At 49.0% G+C, this 11,603-nt stretch overlaps 1 protein-coding gene across 1 annotated transcript in view; it reads left to right on the top strand.

Moving 5' to 3' along the window:
• The first annotated feature begins 5,275 nt into the window (after positions 1-5,275).
• The window catches only part of FRMD4B (FERM domain containing 4B), a 91,389-nt gene continuing 85,061 nt past the window's right edge, over positions 5,276-11,603 (top strand). Inside the window, exon 1 of the mRNA XM_059856797.1 lies at positions 5,276-5,534. The gene's annotated coding sequence lies outside the window, so the exon portion shown is untranslated. The remainder of the gene's footprint in view (positions 5,535-11,603) is intronic.

Below are 11,603 nucleotides of genomic sequence, written 5' to 3'. Positions count from 1 at the left end.
AAAACAGGGAGAATTAGTTAAAAATAACAACTCTCAGAAGTACAGCTTGTCTTTTTATTAGGCTTGTCCTCACTTTCTCTGCTGCACTGATAAGAAGGATGTTCTCCCTCTGGGGTGGAGGGAATAAACTGGGATGGAACTCATTTGTTGGGGCATTATCTGTTAATTAATTTTGAACACTAATCCTGTTCCCCATACACTGTTTCTCCTGGTTTTAGAATGTAGAACACAGTTCTGCTCAAGGAGAGGAGGGGCAGCTTGTGCTGTGTTATAGGAGAGGGGAGCTTGTGTTGTCCCCTTGTCCCAGGGCTGGAGAGGTTTTCCCTAGCCCTGTGCTGCTGCTCACTTTTGGGAAGGTGGGAGCTCTCCAGAACATGGAGAACTTTAAATTCACCTTAAAGGATGCCCTGAGCCTGAGCTGCAGCCTCTCCTGGTGTGAGTCCCCCAGGGCAGGGTGAAGGGGCTGATCCTGTGGATCCCAGTGTGGAATTTCCCTCCACAGTGGATCAGGAGCCTCCTGTCACTCCCAGCAGTGCCTCTGCTCCTGCACTGGGCAGGAAGGCACTGCCAGAAAATTATTTTAGTTGAGGAAAAAGAAAATATATATATAAATATTTTTTTCTATACATTTCTCTTTTTAGAATAATCTGAAAGAACATTTGAGCCTCTGGACAATATGAACTGGTTTCCTTTTTGTACCCAGACTTCTGATGGAAGACATTCTGGTTTTAAGTGGTCTCTTTAATCTGATGGGAAGTTTGCCATTCAAACAGGGGGAAATGTGGACTCTATTTAATCTTATTTGATTAAGTGATATTATTTTTCTTTCCTATTCTTTTTAGTCCTTTCTCTGGCTCAGCAGTTACTCCTGGCTGCCCCTGCATCCTGCTCATTTAGCTTTGCCTAGTCTTTCAAGATCAATATGTGCTGCTAAATTACTGGAGTTGGAGAATAAAATAAAAAAATAAATCCAATATGAGGTTTTGGCATGTAAGTATGGCTTATGAAGTCCTAGGATGGTCTTTAATACAAGCCATCTTGCTTTCTCATTTCTGGTGTATACATAAATGTCTATAAGTGAAAATCCCTGTTCAAGGAAAGGAGTAATAATATTCAGCAGTCCTGGAAAAGGGCTAATTCTTCATTCTGTCCAAGTTTCTAAGCTGCTGCAGGTGTCTCAGGCAGTGACTTCATGTGCTGCCCTGCAGATCCTTTCCCACAGTGGCTCACTTTCTAGTAACAGAGTGAAGGGTGACCTCTGTCCTGTCATCTTGCTAGGAGCTCAGGTGGAAAAAATGTGTATGAAACAAGTTCCAGCTGCCAATGTGCTCTTAGAATACACAGAGCAGGAAAACATTAATTACATGATGGCTATGGGCAAGACTGCTCACAGGGGAATTCTTGGATATGTAAAGCAAGGAGACATTTGGGGTCTGGGTATGGAATTGGGACCATAATGGCCTTGAAGAGCAGAGAGCAACTTACAGGGAAGAAAACTGTCCTTTTCTTAAAAAACAATATTCTTTTTGACAGTATGCCTTAATTATGTTCCTTTCTAGTCTGAAACAAATTTTCTTCTAAGAGAGATCAATTTGTGAAGACTTTGATCTGTAATAAAAATTTTGGTTGGTTAAAAGGTGGAGCAGAACTGACTGAAGGGCAGTCCCTGCTGAGATGGGATCATCCACAGGGCTGTGCTGGGTTCTGGCTCCTCCAGAACCATCTGTTGGCACTGGAGGGGCTGACCCAGCCTGGAAAGGCTCCAGGAAGTTTTGGATCAGATTGCTGGTCCCTCCCATAAATAACACACCATCAGAAAAGGGTCCCCTGGGAATATTTGATCTGTTTAGCTCTTGTTCTAAGCAAATCAGTCCCAGTGGAGGTTATAAAATCCTGGTGAGAATTTACACTAGCTGCCTTAAATCCCTGTTCCCAGGATATTTCCTAATAGGACAAGGTATTGTTGCCATACAAAGGCAATTACACCATGGTAAGCATTTACTGTAAATACCTAAAATGCAGAGCAGGTCTCCCAGCACTGGGGCTTGATCTCCCTGTTTCTGGGATGAAGGAATTCAGCTGGTGAGGTCCTGGGTATTCCCATGGGAAAGGGGAACTTTCCTGTGCTGCTGTTTGTTCATTGATTTATATTTTTCTGGTATATAAAACAAAATTCGGGCCTGGATTATTTTTGTTTGTTTGTTTATTTGGGGATTTTTTGTTTTGTTTGTTGGGTTTTTTGTGTTTGGTTTGTTTTTTGGGGGGTTTTTGGGTTGTTTTTGTTGTTGTTTTTGGGGGGTGTGTGTGAATTGCTGGGATTCTTTATGAATTGCTGTGTTTCCCCTCTGTAGGTAGCCAGATAACTCTCTGCCTCTTTGTCGTGGCATTGTGGAGACAAATTTAGAAGTTCTGCTGAAAAACGGGCATTGTTCAGTAAATATTAGCATTTTCATGGGGAAAACCATCAAAAGCTGGGTTTAATCTTGGAGCTGGTGAGGGGATTTGAGCAGTCAGGGTGCTGGGAGCAAGGGATGTACCTGTGAGAGTCCCTGTCAGAGCCGCACCACAGGCACAGAACAGGTTAATAAAGTGTTTTATTCCTCCCTCATCCCACTGTCCCTCCTGAAATCGCTCGGTGCCGTTTGTGCTGAGCTCTCCGAGCCGCGGAGGTTTGGTGCTGGCTGCCCTCTAGTGAGGCACTGCCCGGCAGGAATAAATGAATAAATGAATAAATGAATGAATGCAGAGATCCCTGCCCGGCCATCGGGCTCTCCACCCGCCGCATCCCCGAGTTTTTGATCCATCCCTGGAACCTCAGCCTGGTGCTGCTCCGCCTTCCCGGTGGGAATCTCCTCTCGGCCCATTAGTGGGTGTTAAATGAGGGGGAAATTCGCCTTTCCTCGAGAGCATCACCGCAGCAGGATGCTCAAGAGCATCCCCTCCGTCTGTGGTACCCGTATAATGAAATTTAATGGAGTTGTGGGGAGGCTTTGGACGGCTGGGGCAGTGTGTGTGCTCTGTGCTGGGAGCCCCCTGTTCCTCTCGGTGTGCTGGCATCTCTCTGTGCCAGCCCTGGGAAAGGTTTTGTTTCATGTCCATAGAGCTGAAATACTTCGTGATGGGCTTTTTTTTTATCCTGTATTTCCCTGGCTGTTTGTACATTGCAGTAATCGTGGTGTGAGGAGGGTGCAAGTCCTGCCACCATCATCATTGTGATCATTGGGATTAAAAATGCCATTTTTGAGATGAGCTTGGCAACCTTGGAGTCCTTGGGGGCTGGGACTCCCCAAGAGGTGTGGGCACCTCCCCTAGGCTTGAGTTTCATGTGTGAGGGTCCCCAAAACTGGAATCCATGCATGCTGCAGCTGCTGAGGAGAGAAACCAGGGAGAGCAGGAGATTTTGGCAGTGCTGGATGTTTTTAGTGCTGGAGCTGCCCTAAGAGCAGGTGTGTGGATGCAGGAGGGGAGCCCAGCAGAATTCACCCAGGAGGGGAATTGGACAGATTCCTTGCATAAAGGCAGGCTTGAAACACTCACCAGTGCCCTGGGCCATGGAAAGACCGGTCCTGCTGCTGCTTTTTGGGGATACCCAAGGGCTGCAGGAGGGAGATTGGCTAAACAGGGTTAGAAGAGCTTAGTCAGGATGTGTTGGTTTAAAGGATCTGCTTCAGCCTGACTCTTGTAATTTGGTAACAAGTGTGTTTCTGCTCCTTGGAAACATTTCATTCATTAGCCTAATGGAGGGGAGTATTATGCAGAGATGAACCTAAAAGATGCTAAGCAAGGAGGGGTTGGCATTGGACTGAACCAAGGCATGCAGCAGGAGTGGCTGCTGGGCTGGGGGACACAGGAATGTCACCATGGAGCTGCTGTGGTTCAGTCTGTGCCAGGGTCTTGGCTGTGTCCCTGGTGTTTTCTGTAATCCCTGTCTGCTGTTACAGGCTGGGACATGGAGGTTGGTCCTGTGTGACTTTGGGTAAAAATCTGGAAAAAATTATTCCATTTAGGATGCATGAGGTTTTTGCAAGGGAAAATAGATATTCTGCCTTGTAGTGTCCCATAAAGACACTGCAAAAATAGTGGAATCATGAAAAGGATGAAATCCATACATGGTGTATAAAACTCAGGATGAGCAAAGGCTGGAGAACTGTGAGGATAAATTGATTAGGTTTCTCCCAGGAGAGCAGTCCAACAACAAGCCAGAAGTGCATTCAGGCACAGATGTTTTACATCCTGAATGTCAGAATCTCCAAGTGGAGCATTCTGGATGCTGTAGGCAGGGCAGTGGCTCCTTTAGGGGTGCTGATGTTACCCACACCTCTGGGATGCACAGTGAAGCAGGTCAATCTCTGCCCACACAGGTCTCTACCAGAGGGCTGAAATGCAGCAAAGCACAGGCACTAACAGTGCTGCAGGGATGAAGGATGAGGTGTCCAGTACCTTCTCTTGGAAGTTATTTTATTGGGAGAAATGAGGAAAAGCATCCCTAGATCTGAGCTCATTGTGGCTCTCGAAGAACTGAAGTGAGATTGTGTCTCTGATGGCATCAAGGGGGAATCCCACAGCCACAGGTGGGCCAGTGGCTCCTGTGCCAGGCTGGCTTGGCTTGGAACCAGCCTTTCCCTTGGCTCTGTGCTGGCTCAGAGCTGTTCTGGTGCATTTATGTGGCGCATCCCTTAGGCAACAAAGCAGCTGCTGAAACCTGCAACCATGGGAGCTGAGATATTCAAGGTGTAAGAAGAGTATAACAGGTTGTACTTCCAGATCAGCTGGACCTTTTTGAAGCATTGATGGATCCTCTCCTTTCCTTCCATGGGAGATGAGGGCAGGTTTGTTTGTAAAGTGATGCTATTGTCTTGATTTCTTACAGCCTGGGACATTGATGGGGCTGGAGGAAACAAGACTCCCCATTCCTGACTGAACAGTAAAATTGGAGCTGTAGAAGAGGAGGTGCTTATATGTAAAACAAAATCTGAGGGGAGGAAGGGTTTGTTTTGCTACAACTTTGGCATTGAAATTCTAGGTCTTTTTTTGGCCTTATTTCAGTCATCAGATAACCTCTTTGAAAGTAATTTAGGTGAAAGTCTTAAATCCTACGAAACCACTTGATTTTTTGGGGTTGGTTTGTTTTTTTTTTTTCCCAAGCTGGGGCAGGAGAGACCACATGACTTCCACACCTCCCGTGCCGAGCTGGCCCTCAGCAGAAGCAGCAACAGGCTGAACCAGTTTGCTCATTGCTTTGTGTGCTGACAGGCGCTCTCTTGTCCCGGCTGCCCTGGGAGGTGCTTGGCCGCTCCTCCCGGTGCTGCAGGAATTCCCCTGCCTGCAGCCACCAGCTCGGGTGCCCTGGTGTGTGGCCAGCAGCTTTTGGCCAGCGACAGCCACCCGGGCAAGCTGTGCAGAAGAGCCAGGCCGAGGTGGGGCACTGAGAGGAGCATCAGGACCCGGATCCAGGGGAGTTTATGGCGTGTGGCAGAGGGTGAGGAGTGCAAGCGGCTTTCCCTTCCAGGAGGTGCCTGACTCCTGAGGCTCAGGTGAGAGCAACTTCTTTGAGCTGATGTTGATTGAGCCTGGGAGGCTGTTACCACCCTAGGAGTTGGGGGGATGTGGTTGGTGGAGGTGCTCCTGGAGCTTGGGGCAGAAGGGACAGAGCATGAAGGGTAATTCAGAGTTCTCCCAAGTTTATTTTGCATGGGTGTTGCTCCTGGCAGACCTGCTCCTGGCGTGGTTCCTGATGCTGGGCTGGCTGCTGGGTCAGCTGGCCATGTGGACATGATGTGGACCATGGGTGTTGAGGGGATGGAGGCTCACAGCCCCAGAACACTTTCTGCTGCTGCTCCAGCTGCCGAGGGCTCCGCTCCCCTCGCTGAGCTCAGAGCCCCACCAGCTGCCCTGCAGGGAGAACAGCAGGGATTTGGGTCGAGTTGGAGTGTGGGCTCTGCTCTGTTGCCTGCCAGTCTGCCCAGCAGTAGCTCCAGGGAGCTGCAGCTGGGGCAGCCCTGGGAGGGCTCTGCAGCCCCAGCACTGGGGCTTGGCTCCCCCTGGGGATGTCACCCTTGGGGTCTGCTCTGTGCTGAGCTCCCTGGTGCTTTGGTCACTGAGATCTGAAACCATGCCTGACTGACATCTGAGGGCTTTCACAAGTACTTGTACACAAGTCCCTTGAATTTCCATCTGAAGATGTGGAACTGCTGGCTGCTTTTCTCCTTTTCCTTAATTATAGTGGAAAATTTGCAGCAACCCCCAGAATATTTAGAAGAGAAACTGCTGATCTAAAAGTGCTCTGGCACAAGGCACAAACAGCTGGAAAATGTGCCTTCCCCTGCAATATGTTAAGGATGTGTAGCATCATCAAGGGCTATTCACTGGAGCTGGCACTGTGAGCCTGTGCTGTGTGACAGAAAATAAATGTTCTGTCCCCACCTTTCAGTAGGTTGTGTCCCAAATGGGCAGTGGGCAGGTGACAGATCCCTTTCTCTTGTGACAGATGCTCTGCCTTGGGAGGGCTGTGGGAGTAAATCCTTGCAATGGAAGCTGGCAGCGAGCATATTGGGAAACAGATGGTGCTGTGCTACAATTTTACCTGCTGTAAGGCCAGTGCATCACTTAGCAATACAGAAGCAGGAGTTGTAGTCCTGTGGCTGCTGTGTTCCTGGCAGGGGGAGGCATTATTTGATTTAACATTCAGCAGCAGGGGAAGGGGGAAAGGATGTTCAATGTAACTCTTTTTATATTTTTTTTAACTCCCTGAGGATTTGATAATGGAGCACCAGCTAGCTTTGGTTTTGAACCCCAGAATTTATTTTCCCCTCCTGTGTGGATTCTGGCCATGAATTAATTGTGTGCTGAAGGAGGTTGCTCTCTCTGCAGAAGGGACAGATATCCCCATGTCCCTGCCAAGGCCACTGAGTGCCTGGGGAGGGTGGGAAGGACAGGGCTGTGCTGAGGGGACAGTCCCCTCTACCTGTGCTCCTAAGGAGCAATGTTAGTGTCTCTGCAGGCAGCCTGTGGGACATTTGAGCCCCTTTCAGCTGTGCTTTACCTTCCAAAACCCCAGTCGGGGAGTTGTTCCCACCCAAAAGCTCCTACCTGCCTTGAGGAACAGGTATTTGGGGATGAAACTGGGTGCAGCAGGGTCCAGTCAGAAGCAGCTGGAAGTTCTCCTTCCTCCTGATGTCGAGCTGTAGGGACGGGAGGACCAGGTGCTCTGGTTTCCTTGGGCTGGATGTCTCCTGTCCCCCTCCAGCCACGTGCACAGGATGGGAGTTGAGTGTCTGGGAGCATCCTCCAGGACCAGCTGGGCAGGACAGAGTGACCTGCTCAGACAGGCAGGCAAAGGGCCCTTTGTGCTACAGTTTGGCCCATTAATGTGAATGAGAACAGCAGACTTGAAAAAAAAAAAAAAAAAGGTCGGTTTGATCCTCTGACCTCCAAAAGGGCCTAATATAAGCACCCCAGCTCTACTTCCAAGCATCCTCTTCCTGCTCCAAATGGCTTCCTTTTTCCCTGGCTAAGGTCTCATGTCCTCTCCAAGGAGGAAGGGAGAAATACATTATAATTCTGCAGTCTTGGCAAGTGAGGAATCACACCCATGAAAACAAATACCCGCTAATTAGGGCGGTGAAAAGCTGATTGAATCACAGCTCTGATAATGGCAAGGGCAGTTTTCAAGTTTGCTTTACATCCCAAGGGGGCAGGGAGAGGGAGGCAATGGGATTTCTTCTTTTAGGAAGCCATTTTAGCCCCTCTTATCCATTAATTTAAAAATTTCTCTGCTAACAGGTACTACTCAGTCCTCAGTCTGCATTGTTTCCATTGGAAATGAGGGGGAACTGAAATTATTGGCTGGGACAATTAACAAATGCAGAATTCTCATTTGTGCCCATTATAGCAGGAATAACTTTAAAAGTGTATGAATGGTCTCAGATTGACCCCCACTGGGGAGTTCATGCTGTTCCAGGATGGCCAGAAGAGAGATTGGAAACTGGGGAGCCTGGCTGGGCTAAAGCCCCACTCTCAGCATGCCTGCTCTGCTTCCCTTTTTGCCAAGGTGAGGAGGGAAAAGCTAAAAGGAGTTGAAAACACTGGATCCGAAGTATATTGAGTTTTAACAGCCTGTTGTATCAACAGTCCTTTGGCAGAATGGGAGAATGGGCTTTACCATTGCCTCTCCCCTTCTGTTCTCCACAGTTAACTACCAAATGAGGGACTGAGCTGTGGGCTGAGGTGACACCTGTGCCTCTGCACTCTTTCCTCACCCTCCTCAAGTGCTGGGAAAAGGGGTTGCACAGTTTTTCCTGTGGATCTGCCCATGGCCACCAGCTGTGGCCCAGATGTGCTGGCAAGGGGGACTTGCTGTGCCCCATGTGCCTGGTGGGGCTGTGAGAAGGGGCTGAGCTGCGGGTGAACCTCACCTGGCAGGGACAGGGCTCCATGCCCAGCTCCTCACCCTGTTTCCTGCAGGGGTGAGGTCCTGCTGACCTCAACAGGCTGCCACAGCCCCCGTGGCCACCCCAGCTGTCCCCTCTGCCTTTCCCTCCCTCTTCCTCTCTCATTGTTTGTGTTTCTGACATTTCCCCACGTCACTGCTCCCACCCTGCAGCATCTGATAGCGCTGCTGGCGTCAGGCCTTTCTCTTGGGGATTCCTTCACAAAATAAGGAGGGAAAATTGCATCAGGACTCAAGGCTTTCAAAGGAGGCTTGCTCAGCTTGAATGTACAAAATGTGTTGTCTAAACTTCACCTGTCTTGGTGAGAAGAACTTGGGATTTCTGTAGCACCAGGGCAGATTTCTTTTTGCTGGAAGCTTCTGGGCAAACACAAGGGTGGCAGCTGGGGGAGGACTGAGCTGTGTGCTGGCTCCAGAAGGAACTTTGTGCTTCACAAGCAGAATTCAGGTTTTTGGTGCAGATCTTGTGGGCCACAGCAACATCAGCAATGGATTCACAACCTGAATGTGTTCCTGAGCCTGGGTAGAAAAAAAAATATTTTTATAGAAGTATATTTAATATGCACTTATATGAAATAAGTATATTTAATGTAAGGGTGGCTTGAATAGCTTGGGTGGTTTGAATAGCTAATGACTGCAGAATGCCTGCTGGGGCTGAGGGGAACAGAACAGCAGTGGCAGGAGGAGCTGCAGGAGGTGAAGAGTCCCCACTGGGGTCAGTGTGTTGTTGGTGGGGCAGCTCATGGGGCTCCCGAGGCATGCCCAGCCTCCCCATGAGCCTATTGAGGGCAGCTGGAGGCTTTCCACTGCTCTCAATGGGCTTTGGATGGAGCCCATGGCATGCTGCTTGTTTGTTTTGGATGCCTTGTGAGGATGAAAACATCCTTTCAATGGCTGCTCTTTCTCCTTCTCCTTTGGATCAGCTGCTCCTTGCACCCCACAGCCACGGAGTGACCCCTCTTTGGGAAAATGCCATGAGCTGCTCAGCTTGTTTCTTTCTCCACAGCCAAATTCAGCCACCCTGAAGCCAGGCTCACCTTCAAGAGATGTTTACACCAGAGCTCATCTGGTCTAACAAGACAGCCCAACCTGCCTCCTTTCAAATTTTAGATGGTTATTGCCTATTTATTTGTCCAGAGCTGGCAAATGAGCACTGTACAGGTACTTTGTTAATAAAATGAAGCACTAATTGTTGTAGCAACAGATGAGCCATTGTGAAATGTTGTTTTTGTGTTTCCTAGCTTTGGAAGTGCAATTGCAGCAGACCTGTGCTCACAGAAAACATCAGTCCATAGCACCAGAAGTGCTGGCAATTTGTTATATAGATTTACAGTACCGATTTCTTTTTGCCTCTTCTATTAATAACTGCTCTCTCTTTCCACTGGTTAGTGATTCTCCCCTGGCTGGGAAAATGCACAGCTCTGCCTCAAAGGATCTGGACTGACCTCACCTACAGCAGGTGCAACAAGATCTGTTGTCTTCAGGTGGTGCAGGATCGAGTACCAGATAAAAATGTCCCCAGGACCATTCTCTTGGGCACGCTGGAGTGGTGGGGCTGGGGCCTGGGGGAGGTGAAGTCAGTGCTGGTGGCCCTGGGAGAGCATCAGCTGCTCTGCTGTGCTGCTGCCCTCATCCCTCCCAGCCAGCAGCCGTGGGGATGGGCTAAATAAGGATTTTGTTTGTATCAGTATTGGTGCTCTGCTGTGCCAAATGCTGAATGGACACAGAAGTGAATCTTGCTCTTCTGGGTTTGTGACCTGGGACTGAGGAGAAGGAGAAGAAGCACAAAGGCATCCAAGGTGTTGTCTTCATGTTTGATGGAGTGCAGTGATCTGTCATCTGCTACATAGGGAAGGGCAAGTCCTTTCCTGGGTACACCTTTGCTGGGCTAGGCATGACCCATGAAGTCTAATCAAGGGCAGAGCATTGCTCTGAGTCATGATTTTTCTGGAGGCTACAGCATCCTGAGTTACTCATCCTAAGAGAATGAATTCACTGAGGATATAATTATACGAGTTAGATATCATTTATTCTCACTCTTTAAAAGATTCTTGTCAGGAAGCTGGTAGGTTTGGGTTCTTATTTTCGTCTCTGTGTCCATATATATCATGCAGAATGCTGAAACTTTACTATCTCATTTATGCTTCCTCTTACAGAGCTGTAGATCTCTGCCCAGAATTTAGGTTATGTACTAATTCTGCCCCATTTGCCACAGATTAATGAGGCTATAAAATAATCATAAAGCTGGGGCAGCCCTGGTTTTCCACGCTCCTCACGTACCTCTATCTGCTGTGAAATACTTCATCCAGAAGTAATTACTTGGCTTCTCCAAGCTCCCTTTAATACTCCTTGGCGACTCAAAATGAAGGGGACGCTGCCCCATGTTTGTCTGGGACATTAGCAGGGCAGTGGCAGCATCCATGGTGATGCCTGAGGGAAGCTGGGCAGGTGTGGCACCTGTCAGGGAGCACGGTGTCCACCTGAGTGACCAGAGCTGGGGAGGAACCCCTCCTGCAGCCAGGGACAAACCAGTGGGGCTGGATGTGTCACCTGCCTGGAACCCTTTGGTCCTCCAGACCTGGAACCTGCCACGTCTCTGATAAGACCCTGAAGCACTTCATGGCTCCAGTGAGGTGATGGTCAGAGTGTCCAGGTACAGAGAGGGACCTGGCACTGCTCCAGCTGCTTCAGCAGGGCTGGCTGGGGGTGAAGGGACTGGACTGACTCACCTGAATAATTGGGCACAGGAGGTGGCTATTTTGTCAGCAGGTGTGTGAGTGCACGGAAGATGTTACAGTTTTGCCTCCAAAACTAGGATGTTGGAAGTATTTTGTGCATTTTATTACTCCTCACTGCCAGGCTGGGGCAGGTAGAAGTACAAGACTACTGAGATTGGAGGTGCAGACAGTGTTTGTCTCTTTCTATAATTTATTTTCATGGGGTGTGATAGCTGCTTGCCCTTTGTTCTGCAGGGTCTCAGTCCCTCTTTGGAGGCTCCTGTCCCCTCTCAGACTTGGGGACCATCTCTGAGGGTTGGTATTGGGGTAGGAGGCACAGCACAGCCTGCATGGGAGTGAGAGTGACCTGCTCCTGGGCTGGGACCTAGTTAGGAAACAGTGAGGTGAGATCAGCACCTTCAGGTAGGTGAAATCAG

Source organism: Haemorhous mexicanus, chromosome 11 (assembly GCF_027477595.1).
Source record: "Haemorhous mexicanus isolate bHaeMex1 chromosome 11, bHaeMex1.pri, whole genome shotgun sequence".
Lineage (NCBI taxonomy): Eukaryota > Metazoa > Chordata > Aves > Passeriformes > Fringillidae > Haemorhous > Haemorhous mexicanus.
This window is presented reverse-complemented; position numbering and strand designations above follow the sequence as displayed.